Source organism: Cyprinus carpio, chromosome B11 (genome assembly GCF_018340385.1).
Source record: "Cyprinus carpio isolate SPL01 chromosome B11, ASM1834038v1, whole genome shotgun sequence".
Lineage (NCBI taxonomy): Eukaryota > Metazoa > Chordata > Actinopteri > Cypriniformes > Cyprinidae > Cyprinus > Cyprinus carpio.
In genome coordinates, this window is record NC_056607.1 from 21,006,406 (window position 1) to 21,026,943 (window position 20,538).

The 20,538-nt window shown below is 34.6% G+C and overlaps 1 protein-coding gene across 2 annotated transcripts in view; it reads left to right on the forward strand.

Moving 5' to 3' along the window:
* LOC109098432 (elongation of very long chain fatty acids protein 1-like) overlaps positions 1-20,538 on the forward strand; it is a 25,688-nt gene continuing 5,150 nt past the window's right edge. The window contains exons 1-3 of one of the 2 annotated variants that reach the window (XM_042734518.1): positions 1-155; positions 459-531; positions 14,276-14,361. The gene's annotated coding sequence lies outside the window, so the exon portion shown is untranslated. The remainder of the gene's footprint in view (positions 156-458; positions 532-14,275; positions 14,362-20,538) is intronic. The other variant, XM_042734519.1, reaches the window with a different exon arrangement.

Here is a 20,538-nt window from a genome sequence, read left to right on the forward strand (position 1 = left end):
TTCTCTCTCTCTCTTTCAGAGGGCTGGGTTAAGGCTACAAAACACCTGAGGGGAAACGCGAGAGTACAGTTGGATTTCGGAAGCAGGGCAGGACGAATGAACCATCATTCCCTCGTGAAGAGCTCTGAGACGAGCTCTGCTTCTTCATTTCACAGGTTGGTTGGTCCCGAGAGTTGTACATAGCAAAGGAAGATAATATTTGTGGAGAGTTTATAAAATTAACGTGCTTTTTTTTTTTTTTTTTTTTTTGGTGCCGGGTTAGATGAACAATGCAGCCGTTCATAAACTTTGATTCGTGAGATGACTTAATATCAAAGAACGAGCTTTCAGTTCACACGTTTTATGCAGAAAAGTGTCATTTTGGAGAAGTACAGCGACTTCGGTTTGCTCCGCCTCTCGAAGGCTGTGATTGGTTTAATCTCGGCTCACGATCCCGTTCTTTCCTGTCTTTTGTTCAGGTGTGTAGTCAGAAGATCGGAAGGAGCCAGAAGCGTTTCAACGATCTCCTGATAGCACTTGAACCGTTTACAGGTGAGTGCTAAATGAGTTTGACCTCTTCTGTTGTTCAGTTCTATAAAACATGTATTGCCAAGGCAAATTTGCTGTATAACTTCGTACTGTGACTAACTATGCAAATGTAAAATACCAGAAGTGCAGCTAATATTAACTAATAAAACCCAAATGCAAAGTTTGAAATAAAAATAAAGTGAAAAATAAAACGATGAAGTAACAGTGCAGAGCACTAAGACAGTAACAACTGCATTTAAAAATTGAATGAATCATGAAGAAATTTTAAGAAAGATAAATTATGACTTATAATTTCTCATTAGATCTTTTTTAATAGTGCATTCTGCCAAAAAAAAAAAAAATATTGTAGTCTTGATTTCACTCTGTAACATTGTGACATCAGATTTTCTTTCTTTTGAAGCACAAGATGCTCCTTGCATCATTCTAAAATCCTGCTGGAGAACATGATCAGAAATTGACCAGAATAAAAAACAAACACTATATCATACATTATCGAATACGTAGTGCTTCAGTTTAACTGTATCATATTTTTCCCTTGATTTCAGTGTTTTTTGTGCACTGTGTCAAAGGTCATTCTTGATTTTGCTGTGATCACAGCTTGGATGCAAGTTATAGGCAAGCATGCTTTCACGTGTCTGCTTGTTTCTGTGTCATGCTGGCTCTCGGTTTTATCAGAAGCAACTTACAGTGCATTACATTGTAATGTGGGAATCAAACCCCCTTACTAAACCCGTGCACTGAGCTGCAGGACTAACATATGCATGATTTGAGAGGGATGGAGTTAATATTAGTAAAACATCACAGTTTCATCTCTTCTTTCAGTTCTGCTAGACTTACTTGCTTCAAACCGATAGACGATTGTTCTATAGACTAGAAGTTATAGTTTAAAAGGACAGTTTACGCAAAAAATTAGACACTTCTTTGATCATTTACTCACCCTCATGTCATTCCAAACCTAATTGATGACAGAATTTACATTTTTAAATCAACTATCCTTTGAAGCACCACTTCTCTGTATTGTAATAAGTGATTTATTCTGCATCTGAAGAAGAGGTGGCAGATGTTTTCTTGGGTTTACTACAAGTTTATACAGGTTTCAGAGACGAAAACAGGTTTTCAAGCATTAAAACAATAAAAGTCTGTTGCAGCTTTAAATTGGTTCATTAGAGTGTGTCCTGTTTAATTTTGTATTTTTTTATTTTTTTTTTGTAAAAAAATGACTATCATACATTTTTAACATGATTTACAGAAGGCATCCACTAAAATGTTATTCATTGTAATAATAGTTTATTTACCAAAAAATCTTGTCAAGCATATTTGAAACAAGATGACATTACAAGACTATTTAAAGATCACAGTGAAACCCACAAAAACGACATAATTGTCATTTTAAATCTTTGCCACTATCCTTTAGACCAGCGGTTCTCAATTCCAGTCCTCGCGCCCCACTGCTCTGCACATATTGTATGTCTCTCTTTGTTAACACACCTGATTCAGATAATCAGCTCGTTAGAAGTGAGCTCAGTGCATGAACTGTGTTCCGATTGACATGGTCTCTACACAGTGTTCATTGCTCCCTACTCCCTGAGCAGGGGAAATCTGTTGAAGTTTACTTCACTTCAGAACATTCATTCACAGATTTGCATTGCACAACGTCCGTCAGCACACATGGACAAGTGTGACATCATATACCTCTGTAAATATATACGATTTAAATTCACATCTCACACACTTCAATGCACTTTGAATGGAACATATACGTTCGCTTCGTACTGGAACCATGGCGGAATATCCTGTGATGTTCACTTCGCAGGGCACTCATGTTCCAATAGAACAAACGTCTGAAGCAATAAGAGAAACGTACAAAATGTGCAGAGCAGGGGTGAATTGAGAACCGCTGGTTTAGACCACTAGGTTTTACCCATTTGTCAGCAAGAAGTTTTCAGTCATTTAAAACGTAATATAATTTAGGGAAATCACTTTTTCAGAATAAGTATGTTGTTTAATTTTTACATAACTAGACTATATCTGTTATGCTGAATCATTTTGGAACCTTATTTTGACATTTTATTTCCACAAAAGTTATTTGAGACATTAAAGCAAACACTTTACTTGCATTTAATATGCTTTCTATGTATATACAATGACTTTTGTTAATTTTTATTTGATGCAGACACCAAAATAGAACTCCCTTTCAGAAACGTTTGACCTCGGCCAAAGATAAATAAAGGTGACCCGTCCCTCATGGTAATGTTATGTAATGTTAAAATAAAAGCTTGAGAAGCTTGTTTACTGACTTGATTATAGTAAAAACTAAAGTGTTTACTACATACACACAAAAGCTGCCACGCCTTGAAACACAAATTCTGTTTAGTGAAGCTAGTTGAATTGCTTATTGAATGAAGTGCTGCACTCTGTTTACTGCTGCACTCGCCATCGAGTCACAGATAATGTTTTAACCGAACCTAAGAGAGGAGCTTTATCTCAGCTGTGTTGAAAGACTTGCTAAGTGTTTTGCAAGTTTCCTCTTTACAGTTCTGTTAGTTTCCGCTAAAGGGATGAATGACACCTTGCCAAGTTTTTAAGCTAAGTAAACGCCCATTAACATTTTGCATTCTCTTTGTGGGCTGGTAGGCACTTTGTTATTATAAGAGGAAAGATCAACCAGTAACACTTATATTAGTCAGGTTTCACTTGTTAGTGTATTGTTGTATGCATTGTTGGTTATATTTCAATGCTTATGTGCATTTTAATTAACTCAAGTCGTTTTCACCTGCCAAAGGTATCTTTGGTAAGAGTCACAAGGGTTTTCTTGAACATTCATTGTATAGAAATATTTCAGAAGATACATTTTGAAAATCTATTTTAGAAATGCATAAGTCTTATTGCAAACAGAAAATATGTGCATATGTTTAATTAAAAAAATAATAATTTAGTCTGGTTTTTAATAATCTGTTACATTTGGATGTATGTCACAATGCTTCCGTTTCAATGCAACGTTAATGTAAGATTCCCACTTCTTTTTTTTGACATTTGCTTACGGAAGTGAGAAATAGGGAAGTTCTGGTTTGTAATGACTGTGCGAGATTTTCTGAGTAATTTTGTGTGATACAAAATTGGATTTAAATCTTGAAATAGGAAGGTTTTTATAAATGTGCAAATTTAAAACATTTCAAATACATTCTTTTAAAGGGGTAGTTCACCCAAAAATGAACATTCTGTCATGATTTACTGACCCTCACGTTCTTCCAAACCTGTTTGAGTTTCTTTCTTCTGCTAAAAAATAAAAGAAGATATTTTGAAAACTGTGTAATCAAATACCTGCCGGTACCCATTGACATTCATAATATGGAGGAAAAAAAATATTTTGGCATTAAGTGGGGACTAAAAATATTTTCTTTTGTGTTCAGCATAAGAAGGAAATTCATACAGGTTTGGAACAACAGAATTTCCATTTTTGTTTGAACTATTCCTTTAAAGTTGATGATGCAAAATAAATAAGATGTATGTAAGATTCCGAACAAAATTGTGGAGTCTTAAAAATTCCCCAAGATGCTCTTTGAGCCATTCTGAAATCATTCAGGAGAACAGCATTTAGACTTAATTAATTTTTCACTTAAATTATTATGCAGATATTATGATTTATAACGATTTTTGTATTATTGAATTAGGAACATGTTGAATATAAGCATTTTCTCTAGTGGTCTCAGACTCTTTGACCCCACTGTATCTGTGTTTTAAGGTTCACTTTAATGTCCCTGAGGGAAGTTTGTCTGAGGCTCAGAAATACAACCACCACATCACATAAAAAAACATGGTAGTAAAAAAAAAAAAAAAAAAAAAAAAAAATGCAGCACAATAACACATACCGTGAAAAAAAGTAATCAATAAATAAATAACCTTACATAATGTTATTTAATAACTTAATTGCAGAAGGAATTAACAAACTGATTTCAAATCAGATTGCAATGTCATTATCAGTTACTGTAATGCTTTGTGGTGAAGAACTACTCGGGATGTTTGGTGCATGTGTCACTGACAGTGTTTTCGGTGTAAGCACTGACGCTCCACACTCCTCCACTCCAAACACATTTCTCGGCCTTGCAGAATCAAACAATTACATTGTAGTTTAATTCCATTCCTGAAACGAGGCATTCCTTTATGACATACTCGTTCCTCACTCATTCCTCTCATTGTACAGCACTGAGTAAGACACATCAGAACTCTTACCTAATGTGACAGCTCGCACGCTTCTTCAGTGTCTCCTCCTCCTGTAGTCTGGTATGTGGTTTATTTTAGGGGAGCACCTTTTATGAAATATTTCTGAATACTTTATTAATTTATTTGACACAAATAATGGCATACAGTGCACAGTGGTGTTCTTTGTTTGTTTAAAAATTCAATGCTTCCTTTTAATATAAGCAACCTTAAAGGGACAGTTGACCTAAAAATTAAAATTCTGGTGAACTGGGTGAACTGTCCATTTAATATTCTGGATTACGTTTAGTAAAATATTTAGTAAAATATTTCCACTGACTTCCATATATATATATATATATATATATATATATATATATATATGGAAGTCAGTGGAGACCAAGATGGTGTGGTTACCCACATTCTTCTAAATATGTTATTTTGTGTAAAGCAGAAGAAAGAAACTCATACAGGCTTGTAACAACATGAGGATGGGTAATTGATGATAGAATTTATTTTTCGAGTGAACCATCCCTTTAATGCTCTGGATTTCTGTTTTGCTTATTGGTCACTTCTTATTTTTGCCCAGTTCACCCAGAAATTAAATGTCTTTCAAACACTGTATAACCTTTTCTTCTGTGGAGCATAAATCGATTTATACCCTAATTCCAAGCTGCTCTTTTCCATACAATAAAAACGAATGGTGACTGTGACTGTTGATCCGATTTTCAGTGAATAACTTAAATAACAGGCTATTCCTCACACATATCTGTTCACCTATTCATTGAATTTCATGGAATATGCTGCAGATCGATTGATTGATTCATTTGTATGTTTTGGAGTTTGACAGTCCCTGGTCCCCATTCACTTTCATTGCATTTGAAATAAAAAGTTGTAACTTTGAAACAGCATTGGGGTGAGTAAATGATCACAATTTTGACTTTTGGGTCAGGTTTCTGTTACCAAGGAGTTCTTGCCCTGGCTGTTGATTTGAGCACCTGTTTTGACAAATTAGCTTTGCGTTTTTGAGGTTTTGGAGGCCTGACAGGGGCTGTGTGTGTTATCTTATTTTGGTGCAGTGATATAGTATATTTGTTAAATGTTTGCTTTCATGTACTGCAGAAATGGAGAAATACCTGTTTGCAAACACTCTTGGCTATGTATGTTCATATACCACTGACAGGTTGATTTAACCTTTAACAATACCTGCTGAAAGTCTTTGTTAAAATGTCACCAGACCCTTCATAGCAAGATTACACAAAACATTTGTGTCTTGGCATTATCGTTATTCTGGGTTGCCATGGTTCCATAGCGCATTGTTATTAGAGGAGCCATGTGTTGTAAAGCCCTCAGTGAGGAACAACGGGGAGTTAGTGAAATGTGAGAGCATTTTTACCATCTTTGTACCTTGCTGGTCTTAGCTGGTGTAAAGTCACCCAGTCTGGATAGCAATGTCTTCTGCTGCTTCAGTAAGCTGGCCTTCTAACCTGACCTGCTACAAGAAGCCCCAAACCTCTCTGAAACTGCACTTGCTGACCGATGTGTTGTATGCACTTTATGTTTATTTGACCCAGACCAGATGTTTATCTGCTGGTTTTGGTGTATGGCCCATGCACTTTGTTTAAGGGTCATGAAACCCCTGTTTTTCAGCAGCGGTTAGTTCTCACCACAGTTTTAAAAAATACTGCAAAAATAGGTGTGGAGTGGAGAGTTAAAAGCTTTGAAGCTTCACACAAATGCATGCATGCATACATATCAAACAAATATGAACACTGGAAGATACTGGAAGAGGTTTTTTTTTTCCGACTGTACTAAAGCATGAAAATACCATGCTAAGGTCACATTGTTTCTCTGAAAAACAATGAAAGAGCCAGAAATGTGCATCCTGTGCCAGAATGTCTGTTTTTGTTTGGGTCTGTGTGATTCCGCCCACTTACAGTTTACCCATCATTCCCATCATCATACCCATTTCAACACCATGGGAGGCCAGTTAGTGGAAAACACAGCGTATTGCAGCCATGGAAGCCAGCTTATGAACTGGGTCAGAGATTGCAGATTTTACTTAACCTAAAAAGCCTTGGCATCCATCTAAAAAGCTCTGTGACCAGACATGGATACATCAGCCTCAATGTAAGCCTCATTGCCTTCCATGGTCAGTTGCATTTGTTCTTGTTCCGTGTCATCAATCTGGCAACCCATGTGGGAGTTGAGTCTGAGTGGGAAGGGGCAGGAGAAATGGCATTTTGCATGAGCGAATATTTCAACCAATCCCTCCCTCGCACAATGTACATGTTTTTTGCCATGTAAGCAGTCAGGCCTATAAGAGTGGTTTTGCTAACAGGGGCTGCCTTTATTAGTTTCCACTTCCCTCTGTTCACACCTGCAGTTTTCTTAAGCACCCCTCCGTGTAGCAGCACACGCTGACACAGCTTATTACAATTACCTCAACACCATCTTGTATTTATTAACCACTCTGTAAACACACACCAAATAATAATAAATAATCACTGTAGTATAAATATATGTTATTATTTTTATAAATACAAAATAAAATATTGCAAAATAAGAAATAATGCTATTGCAATATTTAATTGAAAAATAAAATTGAGTATTTAAGAAAAATCATTTTTAATCTACAACTGTAAAATTACAAAACTGTTTTTTTTTTCATGGTTGTCTTAATTGTTTTAAATGTAAAACCATTGGTAAATTGCAGGGACTCTTTTTTTGGCAACAGTTTATAAGGGCTTCTCATCTGAAGTTTGGGAACAAGTCTGGCGCATGTTGTGTATAATTAAATCTTAGACTATTTCACCATTTCTGTCCTACCTTTATCCACACCTATTCTTTAGTGATTGAATACCTCCTTCCTTACTTGTGCTATAGAAATAATCTCTAATAAAGTGAAAAATAATGATATGACTTATGCTTTGTCAGCATACAATACTGATCCTAATGGAAAGCAACTCTATGTTGCTAAGTTGCTCCTCAGTTGAACACAGCTTCTGTTTGAAGTTCAATCATAACCACACCCTCACCTCAGCAGATCTCTTAACACCTACACAGAGACCATTTGTAATGGGATAGTCCCAGATTTCCATGAGTACAGTGAGTGTTTTTGTTTAGAGAGTTTGTGTAGAAAAAAGGGGGACAGAGTTTCTCTCCAAAGCCTAGTGAGCCGTAAAAGGAATTTACAGATGAAACTTGTCATTTGAAAGCAGTAATAATAAAAACGCAAAAGCAGTAGTAACTGGAGTAATGCCTTTTCTGTCAAGCCTGTCAAGTTTTTGGTCTTGACTTGCTGGAATGAGAGTAGTTTCCTTGTCTCTGTGTCGTTACTGACACGGCTCTTGATTCTCGTCTTTGACGGAAAGCTGTACAGTCTTGTTCCTCTCCTGATCGAATGTCTGATAGTAATTTTATGGATTGTTTTGTTCAGAAGAATGAAACCGAGTAACTTCTTGTTATCTGGGTTTGAGATGTAGAAGTTAATTTCAAATTTCCATAGAATTCCATGTAATAGTTTTGCAGAATTTTATTTATACTGGCATTCCAAAGGTTTTTTGGAATGTTTTTGAACGTCTCATGCTCACTAAGCCTTCATTTATTTGATAATGTGAACAATTACAAATTAAAATAATCTTTCTATTTGAATATGTTTTAAAATGTAATTTATTCATGTAATGTAAAGCTTTTTAGTTTTTTTTTTTTTGCATCATCACTCCAATCTTCAGTGGCACATTCAACAATCATTCTATGCTGAGTTGTTGCTCAAGAAACATTGATTATTGTTATTGTTGTTGTTATTATTATTATCAGTGTATTATTAATTATCAAACCAGCACTTCTTAATATTTTTGTGGAAACTGAGATACATTTTTTTCAGGGTTCTTTGATAAATATGAAGTTCAAAAGATTTATTTTTAACAGATTTTTATGTAATGTATAATGCCTTACCATCACTTTGATCAATTTAGTGCATTCTTTCTGAATAAAAGTATTAACTTCTTTAAAAAAAAAAACTACTCCTATTATTTATGCTGTGTATATTGTACATGCAGTATTCTGTGCACAGTATGCAAATTGTATTCATCGATATGAAATACAAGAATAATATTTAACAAAAAGTGAAGTAACCAACAGAGGTACTAGGTGTAATGCTGTATGTGTGAGTGTGTGTGTGTGTGTGTGTGTGTGTGTGTATGCATGCAGTGCTGGGTAGTAACAAATTAAGATTGATTATAATATGGATTATGTAACTGGATCACAAAAATTAAGTACTTGTAATTGCTTTACAGTATATTACATTTTAAAATACTCATCAGACTACAGTTTTTTTTTTTAATTGATTATATGATTGCATATTATTCACAAATTGCAATAAATTATTCAGAATTTATTGATTCTCCCTAATTCATCTTTATATCTTTTCAATATTCCATTCTAAAGTTGCCAGTTCCAGTTTTGCATAGTGCCCTATGAAATCCATTTATTTTTTTCCCAAATAAATTAATTTATTTTTTCAGTTTAAATTTTTCTGGATTCCATTTTTTCAGTTTTAATTTTTCTGGACTCCGTTTTAATGGTTAAATTAAATTTGATTAATCAAAAAGCATGTCTAATTAACTGAAATCATGAAACTTATGATATTAAACAGGAGTTTAACAAGAGTTACATTTTTAAGGCCTTATGAGATGTTTTATTTTTTCCTCAAATTCAGTTTTATTTATTTTTTATTTATTTCTTTTTACCAAATTCTGTTTTCCATTCATTTTCTGGATTCCACTTTAATGGTTTCATTAAATATTAATTATCAAAAGCATATCTAATTAATTTATTTTATATAAAAATAATTATTTTTTTCCAGAAATACTGTTTTTTTTTTTTTTCTGTATTTAATGTTTTTTTTTCTGTTAAATAAATTCTGGTAAATATTCCTTTAAAATAATGTTTTAATAATAATTTTATTAGTAGTAGTAGTAGTAGTACTACTATCACTGCATTAAGCAATTTTCCTGTCACGGTTTCTTCAAGTTAAACCAAACTTTTATTTTGAATTCCATTTTTATGACTGGATTCCGCGATTCCATCTGCATTTTTTCAACATTTCAATAATTCATGTACTACTGGTGAACACATTAATTTTTATTCACTCAGTGGGTTATTTAATAATAGGGCCATGCACATCTAAATATAAAAAAGTACTAGTTTTGGAAGAATTAATGCTTGTTTTACTTCCTGTAACTACTTCTACTTCTTTCCTTTTTTTAATAAATGTAATACCTGTAAGCAGTATGCTGTGTACACTTCACAATATTTAGTAATAACTAAGCTATTATTCCATTCACAACATGGCCACAGTCTTTCTCTGAATTATGTCCATCTACACACTAATACACCCTACAGAATACTCCCACAATATGGTCTGCCACACACTGCACTTTAACTTCAACAGTTCAACACTGGACTATACATACACGCTGCATTTAATACAATAATCTACCTGCTACCACTGGATACCATCCAATGCACATCCATGACATTTTGTGTATCCAGTTCATGTATAATCTGTTGCACCTTAGCATATTTTTAATGCGTATATATGTTTACATAATGTAGAATGTGTACATACTGTGTATAGTGTATAATGTGTAGTGCTAACTGTATGTATGTACATATTGCGTATAATGTGCAGTGCTAACTGTAAGTACAGGTATGTCTAATAGTACACTGTGTGTACTGACTATATGTATGTGCATATTGCACATTGTCATCTGTTGAAGTCTGTATGGTTATATGTAAATTGTTTCTGCAATTTCTGGAGCACACTTCCAAGAATTTCACTCACCAAGGCACATGTGCTGTGGTGATGTGACAATAAAACTTGACACACACACACTAATCATCCTTAAGGGGGTTCATAGACCAGTCTAACAGGCTTGAACAGTCTGAGACACCGATCTCCAGTTTACAATGAGTCTCTAAGTATTTGTATTGTACTGGTGAACTTGTCTCAAAGTCTGAGAGCGCATCTCCTCAGGCATCTCACCTTTCACCGACTTGACATCCAGCGGCCCACTAGTCCTGCAGAGCGGTTGTGTCCGTTTTAGCTGTGGTCACCAGGAAAGAAAAACAATCATGTGAGGAGTCTTTGTGCATCTGCTAATGAGTAAAATGTTATTGATTTCCTAACAGACCCTCTGTAGACCGTCTCCTGTGGTTTGTTGAATCTGTTAATGAATACTCTCCAGCCCTACACCGTGGAACAAGACCAAACCTGAATATGTCTTCATAAATTCTCACCGATTTTCATATTTGGTGTGGTCTTGTGTAAAGCTTTCTGCAGTGAATCACAAGTTTGTTTCAGCACTGGTCTTTGGTCAAATTAGATGACGTGTGTAAATCCCGAGGTAGTTCTGCACTGCTGTTTCGTTAGGCTCATGTTCACATTGTTAGTCATCAAATCAGATCAATGTGTGTTTACTTTCTGGTGTGTAGCTGCATTGGTTGCTATAGTATTGGTGACTGTGAAGGTTGAATATCACGTTATTTTGAGTGGCTCTTAGCACAATCACTGTGTGACGTATGGAAAGTTGAGAGTGTGATTGTATGTTTTGTAGATCTAGGGAAATAGCTGCTGACATCTCATTCTTACCTACTATGTCATGAGGTTGATGATATCAAAAATGCATGACTTGATAAAAACATGAAAAAGAAGTGCATGAATGTTTCTTTGTATTTTCTGTTCACACTACATAAAACAGATCAGGTCTGAGTATGAATAGCCTTAGTGCCGTTTACCATGATGAAGACCTGACTGGTCAAAAACTTGTTGTTTTGGGGGTTTATTTTATTTTTTATTTTATTTTATTTTATTTACATTTATTTTAATTTATTTATTTTTGGAGCTGCAGTTTTACTGTGTAAACATTTTCTTCTCTGTTTATTATTTGTTAACTAAGAGTTTTTTTTTTTTTTTTTAAATTGGTGCAAACATTAAGTTAAGGTAAGCATTAAAAGCATTTTATTTGAGTATAAACATCCAGTCATTGTAAAATATATTGTTATAATTGTAAAAAAAAATATTGTAGAAGTTTTTAACTTCGTATTTGGTTTTAAACACTTTTTGTTTCAGCCAAATATTTGTTTAATTGCTTCTTTTTTGGGGGGGGTGGGGGGTTATCAAGTTAGAAATATTTTATTAATGTTATCATATGGTTGAAAAACTTTTAAACTATTTTCAACAAGTTTTCATTTTAAAGTTTTGATAATCTTTAAAAAAAATCCAAAATTCTCGTCTGAAATTTTTGCACTTGCAAAAATAAATACTACCTCACATTGTGTCAATCACGTTTACACACTCCATCCGAAACTTTCATCCGTCATAAAAAAAATTCGGATCAGGTTGAAATTCCTGTGTTTTCGCATATGTAGCAAGCATTTTGATAGGAAAGGATGACAAATACAAAAAAAGAAGAAAACGCATACGAAATTTCGGACTCTGTGTGCAAAGACCTTAAGTCTATTCAGATTTGGACCTGATGTGTTTTATCTAGTGTGAAAAGCAAGTACATAGAAACGTTTATGCATTAAAAAAACATTTATGAAGCATATTTCACATCATATTTCAGTGTGCAGATTGTTTTTCCTTGTTTATTAATGTAAATTGTGATTTATTGCAGCAGTTCATTAAACAATGGGCTCAGCGTTGGTCTGCGTCTGTATTTGATGTTGCATATTCAAGATTAAGGCTAAGAGATTTAAAATCCTTTAGTTTTGAACACACCATCTCCGCACAGCTTTGCTTATATTTAAATGGAGTATGCAGCCTGTTTATGCATCTTTACATAATCTAAAAGAGGTACGTGGGCATTTTACAATGGTCTGTCCAAATCATCCGTATATGTGTCACATTTTTATGCAGATTTCTTTTAGGACTGGACATAGTTCATTTTATTTGCATGAACATGACAGCTTAGCTTTTAGATTTAGGTTATGCAAAGCAAACACAGGGTGTTTTTTTAATAATGGTCCGTGTATGGTTACTGAGGGCTGTGCTCTTGTTGGTCTGGAGGAGGTTTTTGTATTTATGGGGGTTAGTGATATTATAGATGCTGGCTTTGTGTTGCAGGGTGTGTTTCTCTGTTGTCCTTCTGGTTAGAGTGGGTGGTGTACAACAATAGCCCCCTTTATCATTACAGAGTCGCACTGATTTCTCTCCTCGGCTTGTGAATAATATTATAGGCACGGGCTGGGGGTGGGCGGGGGTTACCTCAGTTTTCAGTACTACAAGAAACACACTATACTGTATATTCGTGATGATATTATTGGTGATATTGTGATTATTTTGATTTTCCATGGTATGTGACTAGTTGTGATCTCTTGCAACTCACATTGAAAATGAATTCAGTGTGAGCGCCCTTAAAAACATCAGAAGTAAAATCAGTGTTACAGTTGGTATGTTTAATTAATTAGTGTGAGGCAGATCAAACTGTCTGATTCAAGTATTTTTTGCATCATCACTCAGAATCGTTCACAGTGTCTGCATTGTATTTTCATGTTTTAAAATGTTTAGGGAAAAAGCTACTTTTGTTTTTATTACTAATACATTGCTATATTAATCCATATGAATATAAATGATAAGTACATTTCTTGTGTTTACTTGTATTAATAACTATTTGTAGTAAACCATTTTTAAGCCATTTTAGAAGATTAGACTAATATTGATTAGAGATAAAAGATATTTATGTGTATCTTATGAAAAGTAGTTTGTTCATATACATTCAGAGATGACTGTAAAGACATCCATAATGTTACAAAAGATTTCTGTGCATCTCAAAAGCAATGCGTCTGACACCACTGATATTTGCTAGTTAGTAATGATAAAGATAAATATTTCATGTTCATATAATCATGTTCTGTATTATAGAAGTATAGTAATGTATATTTGTGATTTTTATATATATATATATATATATATATATATATATATATATATATATATATATATATATATATATATATATATATGGGGACAGTAAGATGTATTTTTTTTAAGTAATTAATAATTTTATTCAGCTAGGACACATTACATTAATCAAAAGTGGCACTAAAGACTTTTACATTGTCACAAAAAAATTATTTAAAGAATCCTGAATTTTTTTTTTTTAGCAGTTTCCACAAAAAAAAATTAAGCAGCAGACTTCTTTTCAACATAAGAAATGTTGCTGTTGAACTGCAGGTTAAAAGTTAAATCTCTCTCTCTCTCTCTCTCTCGCTCTTGATCTCGTTCGCTCTCTGTCCCACTCCCATTTTCAGTCTCTCTCTTCCAGTTTGCTGTCTCAGAGCCAGTTATTCATCCACAGAGTGAGTCAGGGTGGGAGGGACCAGGAGGCGAGCCGTACCAGTCACACCGTCGTTTCTCTAACACACACACTTATCCTCTGTCTCCTTCCTTCCACTTCTCCTTCTCTTTTGCTGCTCTCTCTCTCTCTCTCGCTCTGTCTCTCCCTCTCTCCACTACCGCTGTCCTGGTTTCTTTCTCTATCAGCAGTGAGCGGCAGACGGCGAGAGAGCAGATAAGAGTCGGGCCGCCGGCACTGATCAGGACTCTCAGAGGAGGCAGGAGTTTATAAGGTGATACTTTTTCCGTTTGTACTTTTCCTAGTGCTTTCAATTACAATACAGTGGAGACGTCGCAAACGGCTTTTACATGGCATGATTCTTCTCTTTCTTTTGTTTATTATTAACTCTAAATGTGTTCCTTTTTTCGCCGCATGATTCACTCACAGGATGCCTGTCGCTGCAGACTGTGTGTAACCCCACCCTTACCGTTTGCTCTTGGCAAGCTTCGCTTTGACTTCTTAAAACTTTCCCGTCGGCCCATAAATGGAAGTGTTATTCTAAAGTGAACTTGTTTTGCAATCGTAATTGCGTGATTTGTGCCGTGTCTCTTGCTGTCTAGAGAAGAGAAGACCGATTATGAGTTATTAGCGATTTTCTGCTGTCTTTTTCTCCCTGTGGCTTTTGACCTGATGTGTTCTGGTCACATGACAAGCGGCCTGAAAGCAGGGTGGTTCCCCCGTCTCTACTAGCAACCATGTCATTTTACGCCTGCCCGCTAATTCTCACAGAGCAGACTTAAAGGGCCGGATATGGGTTTATGGTTTCCTTATGTTGAGAGATGGAGAGAGTGGGGGGAAGTGTGATGGAGTACATGAGGACGAGGGACTAGACCTCTCTGATCCTAAATGCTAACATACGATAATACAACTTTGATGAGGGTGCTGTTACCATAAATGGTCACTGTGTTGGTCTCCTTTTCCTGTCTTATCTTTAGGGACCAGTGCTGTGTTGTGAGCTTTGGCTTTGGCTTTCACTCAATGACTAGTTGATTGTAATCTGATTTTGTTCATTCGGGTTCAGTACAGGACAACAATGATGTTGCCAGTTGGTCTAGACGTTGGATGACACTGGTCATTTCTAAAGAGAAGTGCTTTCTGGTGAAAGCCTTGAAGAGTGTGTCTGGGTCATATTTTATCACAAAAATCAATTTTAGGTCTACTTTGGGGCATTATGAATTTTTATCATTATTTGCATGACAACTAAGCACTTTTTCTTGAAATTCTCATTACCATAATGTAAAAATCTCATTCCTATTACTGTTATGCTGAAAAAACAAAGTAAGACAAGATAAAATATTATAATGGTAACTTTACTGTAATAAAATAAAATAAATAAAATAAAAGCCATTGATTACAGTAATAAAAATTACTATAGAGAATAATCACTGATTATTAATGTGATTATTTTTTACATTTTATTTCATTTATTGAGTAAAATATGAACTGTACATGCCATGGTTTAGTGAGAATACTCTATTCATTATATTTACGTATAATAATAATAATTTATTGAGAGCAAGAGTTGTGCTGCCAAATATTTTTTTGGAAACTGCGATACATTTTCAGGATTCTTAGATGAATAAAAAGTTAAAAAGAACAGAATTTATTCTAAACATAAATCAAAAAAAAAGAAAGAATAAAACCTTTACTGACCCCAAACTTTTGAACTGTAGTGTATATTGTTAGAAAAGATTTCTATTTTAAATAAATGCTCTTCTTTTTATTCATTTATTCATAAAAGTACCACAGGTTCCAAAATAATATTAAGCAGCACAACAGTTTCCAGCACTGATAGTAAATCAGCATATTATAATGATTTCTGAAGGATCATGTGACGCTTTATACTGGAGTAATGGCTGATGAAAATTCAGCTTTGCATCACAGAAATAAATGATATTTTAAAGTGTATTAAAATAGAAACCATTATTTTATATTGTAATAATATTTTGAAAAATTACGTTTTTTTTTCTGTATTTTTGATCAAATAAATACAACCTTGATGAGCATAAGAGACTTCTTTAAAAAAACATTAAGATCCCAAACTATTAAGAGGTAGTGTGTATATACATTATATTTTGAGTCATTAAAAATAATGTTTTTAGACAAACTTTTTGTAAAACATTTCCAAAGAATTACTTTGTCATGTTACTTACTGGGTATTGCTGCAGATGTTTTTACTCCAGTATTACTGAAAATCTGTATTAGAATTTGTCATTTCTCATGAAGACACATTCACACCTTTCATAGAATTGTGTTTGTGTTCAGTATAGTCCTTTTAAACTTACTGTTTCTTGTGTAAATTAGAGGTTTGCTAGCCCTGAGGTTTACTAACATTGTGGCCGCTCATAGTGTTATCATTATGAAGCATGCACTCCTCCCAAGAACATGTTTGCACAACGTTTCATCAGGAGAGTCGATCCAGATGCAAATACAAATACAACCATCGGGGCATAAACAGCAATTAGACCCGGCCCAGGCAAAGCTCTTGTGTGTGTCTTGATGTTTCTTCCATGAGTTTCCACTGTTGAACTATTTAGTTGCTGAGGCATGTGTTCCATCAGTCCTGCCAAAACCTCACAATACATCCACACAGCCACAGACAATCCTGAGACGTCTTACAGATGCCTCTCATATCTTGCACAATTAGATTACCCCCACACTGGCACACTGCTTGTATTCAGTTTTTTTTTTCCCTGTACTGTAGGGTGTGTAAATGTTCAAGCAGGTTTACCATGATTCCTTACGGATTTCGAAATTCCCTAATGTCTAAGTTTGACTTTGTTTTCCTATTGACACACTCTCTGCAGTCCTCATACTTCATATGTACATGTAAATGCATTGCTTCCAAAGACTATTTCTCTGTAGATCCCGCCTTCTCGCACGCCACGATTGGTCGATTGTGTACAATGCCTGCACACTACTGGTCAAACTACTTTAGCCATTACGTTCCACAGATATGAAAACAAAACGAAGACAAATCCAAAAGCATGACAGAACTAAAGAATCATTATTTGTAGCATGCCTCCCATACAGGAAATCTGCTACTTTTGATATGAAACAAAGTATCCGCGTTCAAATTCTGTCGGTTTTATTATGCAATTCAAAAAATAAATACCATTTTGGTGCTCTTTAATGTGTCGTGACAGATCACTGTAGCGTGTCTACTGTAAACATGTAAGTATGATTGGAATTCATTGTGTTTGTTTTTGGATGAAAGAACATGTTTCTGAAATGTATAATGTCTCATGTAATCGCTAAATAGTATTTCAACCGCCGAAAGTCGTCAGTGAAACAATTTCACGTTACATTTAACTAATAAACGCAATTCTGTGACCAAGACCTCAAAAATTTGCTAGAAAAATGAACTCTAGAAAGGAGCTTTTTGCTAACTATATGCACTATAGTACATATTCATTATATATTTACTTAACCTGTTCTTCAGTATTTAAAGTACGTTTAAAAAAATCATAAATTCACGTTATGACACAGACTTCAAATGTTTATATTTTCACAAACTGGAGTAGAAATGTATTGTATAATAAAAATGTATTAGCCTTTTAATTATATAATTATATTTTTACTATAAAAAATGTGCAGTTTAAATATTTGTTTGTAAATCACGTTAAAGCTGCAGTCGGTAACTTTTTGGGCTCGCATCTGGCGGAAGAACATTGTAGCCGGAGCTACTTCTCTCTGTTTACATCTATGGCAAGTCACGCAGGTACTGTGCTACTCTGCAGCGTAGCCGACCCCAACCAGACTAAAATAGTCCGAATATAAACACTTATGTACTGTACTGTAGTGTACTGTAGTGATTCAGGATAAGACAAAAACACGGTTTGGAAAATGAATTCATGGTGTACTCGCTCATTATATATATTTTTTACATTTTCAACACAAAACAACACTGTGGCACAGCCCTGCGCTGATTGGACCAGAAGAGCCAGGAGCGGTGGATTTTGTTTATATTGGAGAGAAGTAGCTCCGGCTACAATGTTCTTCCACCTTTAATATATTCTATAGTTTACAGCATTAGAGAGATTTTCTTCCGTTAATTGACATGTACTGCACCTGATTGTCTGTATTTCCAAATGAATCGATACTGAATTGAGACCAAAGCTTGTAAATCAAAATTGAATCTAGCCCTAGTTACTTCATGTGTTTTGCACAACTATGACGTTACCACTTTGTGTACAGAAACCAGTCTGATCGTTAACTGATCTTCCTCATTTGATGAACTGAATGTTCGAGATCTACCGCACCTGGCTGGATGAAGGCTCATTCCAGTGACAAACTCACATTCTGAGATAAGAAACTCTCTGAAATTGCTGCTTTTTGGGAACTTTTTTGTGTGAACTTGAATTCAAAGTCTAAAAGGAAGGAATATTATGAGAGCGGTCGGTCAATTCACATGCATCTGTGAGCACATTCAATCTGCGTTTCCTTTTGCTGAACTCGGTGTTGCACTAATCTTATCTCAGGTCTTCCACTAGTAGATCAATATGATGCAGTAGTTTAAATTCTTAGATTTTACTCCCAAAGCAAATGAATGTTATCATCTTTTTAAAATCACACCGACTTTAGAAGCGATAGCGACCAGAAAGCGGTTTAACCTGAAGGTTGCAGCACATTTTCTACAAACGCCTCCGTGTATGACGAAACATGCTCCATGATTCCAATCAGCATCAGTAAAAACACATTAGTCTGTGAACGTACACGATGGCCTACAGTGGCCTATCACTGCCATCTCAAATGACATCAGTGTGGCCCAATCCAGGGATCTTCACAGAGAATATGTGAGAGAACCTGTCTGGGTATGTCAGTTTTCACTCTGAAGCGCTGAAGACATGTTGGGTGGGTGATATTAAAGAGAAGTTTCCACTGTTGTTTTAGAGCAGATGTTTGGTCATGTCAGGCCTTGGAAGTTGAACCTTTTATTTATTGTTCCCTCTGGTTGCTAGATGAAGTCTTACCATTGGATTAAACTCATTTTTTGGACCAATGAGAGACAGTAGTTCTGTGTATATGTGTTATCAGAAGGACAATGGCGTCAGTGGCTCATATTTCCCAGCAGATATGGGCACATCATTGTATCTCTGGGTTGTAAATGAGTAATTTACTGCTAATCTTATCTAAATGTACGGTTATAAAATGATATTGTCATATACATAACTACTGAATGGGTCTGTGAACCTTAGCTTTGAGTGTTTGTCTTTCTGGTTTTATTTTACTGTTGTTCTAATAATGTTATTAGTTATTTAATTCTTTTTTATGGTTTATTTAAGTATAATTTTTTTTAAAATATGATTAATACATAATTTTCTTTAAATTTATTTTATAGTTTATGTAAATCTCGAGTTTAATATTTATTTTTACTAAATATATAAATATATATATACTAAATATATAAATATATAATCTCATTTTGTGTGTGTGTGTATATATATATATTCTATATATATATATATATATATATATATATATATATATATATATATATATATATATAGATTAGTGCAAACGATTAATCAACCAAAATAAAAGTTTTTACATATGTGTCTGTACTGTGTATATTTATTATGTATATATAAATACACATTTTGAAAATATATACATGTATATATTTATATTAATATAACTTATATTTTATAATATATAAACATGCATGTGTGTGTGTAATTATATATACATAAATATACACAGTAAACACACAAATATTACGAAAACAAAAACTTTTATTTTGGATGCAATTAATCGCGATTAATCGTTCGACAGCACTATATATGCAAATTTTTTTTTTTTACCCAGACTCTTGGATTGTATTTAGTGAGGACAGAGCTAAGGTGAATTTTACACCTCTTTTCACTGCATTTGTTAATCTTTAACATTTGGTTAGTGGATAAACGGTGAATGTTTGCTGCAGTGTTTTCTGTAGTTCATTGTACAGTCCTTTCCTCACAGCTTACTTTAGGAAGTTCTTTGTTTTGTTGAAAAGAAAGACTTCAAACTGAAGTTCGTGACACACCTGAACCCCTCCTGTGTTTACACAGAGTTCAGTCGGGACACAGATCTGTGATAAGAGCAGACTCCGCTTCCTCCATCTGTGAAGTCAGCTTTAGAAATCCAGAAGTGTGTTTACAGCGTCAAAGCTCAATCGCTGATATATTCAGTGAAGGTGACCGAGCTTTTCATGAAGGTTAATGTGAGGCAAGCATTACCTCACTGGTGCCGTTCCACCCCCTTCTGCAGCCACACCTCCAACATCAGACCATATCAGCCAAGAGGGAAAAAAACACATGGAGGAGGGACAGAGGGAGATGGAAAATGATAAAGAAACAGAAAATTGAATAACTCTGTTACCCAAGTCTTAGTAGTAGTAGAGTAAGTGGGTTCATTGTTAAGGAAGCAT